Source organism: Eptesicus fuscus, chromosome 8, assembly GCF_027574615.1.
Source record: "Eptesicus fuscus isolate TK198812 chromosome 8, DD_ASM_mEF_20220401, whole genome shotgun sequence".
Taxonomy (NCBI): Eukaryota; Metazoa; Chordata; class Mammalia; order Chiroptera; family Vespertilionidae; genus Eptesicus; species Eptesicus fuscus.
In genome coordinates this window covers 92,968,269-92,969,886 of record NC_072480.1, presented here as the reverse complement: position 1 = coordinate 92,969,886, position 1,618 = coordinate 92,968,269, and the positions used below count along the sequence as shown (strand labels likewise).

Genomic DNA, 1,618 nt, shown 5'->3' with positions numbered 1-1,618 from the left:
AGAGGAGCAAAATTCAATGCGGGTCATCATGTGTGGTGAGGATTTGAGTAAAAAAGTGGCTTAATAGAAGTAGGGAATGAAATACTTTTTTTTTTTTTTTTGGAAGTTTTAATTCATTACTTTATTTTGAAGAAAAGTGCTGCTGAAAGTTATCGTATACTTCGGGAAGCTTATGGTGAGCATGCTCCATCTCAAGATACTTGTGAACGCTGGTTTAAACGCTTTAAAAGTGATGATTTAGATGTGAAAGACAAAGAACATCCAAGATCAACCGAGAAAGTTTGAAGACCAACAATTACAAGCATTATTGGATGAAGATGCGTGTCAAACTCCAAAACAACTTGCAGAAAAATTAAACATTGCTCAGCAAACAATTTCCGACCATTTACAAGCAATGGGAAAGATTTTAAAGGAGGGAAAATGGGTGCCACATCAACTGAACAACAACAAAAAAAACAAATGGAAAACCGAAAAGTCATCAGTAAAATGTTGCTTCAATGGCATGAAAGAAGGTCTTTTTTGCATTGAATTGTGACTGGTGATAAAAAGTGGATTTATTTTGAGAATCCCAAATGCACAAAATCATGGGTTGATCCAGGTCAACCATCAACATTGACTGCAAGGCCAAATCGCTTCGGAAAGAAGACAATGCTCTGCGTTTGGTGGGATCAGGAAGGTGTGATGTATTATGAGTTTCTAAAACCAGGTGAAACCGTTAATACTGATCGCTACCAACAACAAATAATCAATTTGAGCCACGCTTTGATCGTGAAATGACCAGAATGTGCCAGAAGACACGGCAAAGTAATTTTGCTTCATGATGACGCACCATTACACACTTCAAAACCAGTTAAAGACACGTTAAAAGATCTTGCCTGGGAAGTATTAACTCACCCGCCATATTCACCAGACCTTACTCCTTCAGATGACCACTTGTTCCGATCAATGGCACACGCACTTTCTTTTTTTCTTTTTTCTTTTTTTTTTCTTTTATTTTTTTCTCTCAATGTCTCCCCATTCACAATTCAGACCAGACAAAGAGCCTGAGCTGAGGTGTATATGGGGTAGGTTTACTCTGCCTCCTATTTCTGTACAGTCGGGGCACACACACTTTCTGAGCAGCACTTCAAAACGTACGAAGAAGTGGAAAATTGGGTCTCTGAATGGTTCGCCTCAAAACAAGAAAAGTTCTATTGGGACGGTATCCACAAATTACCTGAAAGATGGGGAAATGTATAGCTAGCGATGGACATTACTTTGAATAAAGCACTTTTTTTTTTTAATATTTTTATTGAGGTATTATATGTGTACATATCTTACTATTACCCCCCCCACCCCACACCCACACATGCCCTCCCCCCCCAGAGTTTTGCGTCCATTGTTTATGCTTATATGCATGCATACAAGTCCTTCGTTTGATTTCATAACTCCCCCACCTTTCCCAAACTTTCCCCCTGTACTTTGAAAGTCTGTTTGATGCTTTACTGTCTCTGTATCTATCTTTTTGTTCACCACTTTATAATGTTCTTTACTATCCCTAAATGAGTGAGATCATGTGGTATTTTTCTTTCATTGACTGGCTTATTTCACTTAGCATAATGTTCTCCAATTCCATCCA

General features: G+C 38.3%; 1 non-coding gene across 1 annotated transcript; it reads right to left on the bottom strand.

Annotated features, from left to right (window-relative positions):
- Window positions 1–1,004: 1,004 nt before the first annotated feature.
- Window positions 1,005–1,136, bottom strand: LOC129150142 (small nucleolar RNA SNORA51). The gene has a single exon (XR_008556873.1). It is a non-coding gene; the product is annotated as a small nucleolar RNA SNORA51 (small nucleolar RNA).
- Window positions 1,137–1,618: the final 482 nt, after the last annotated feature.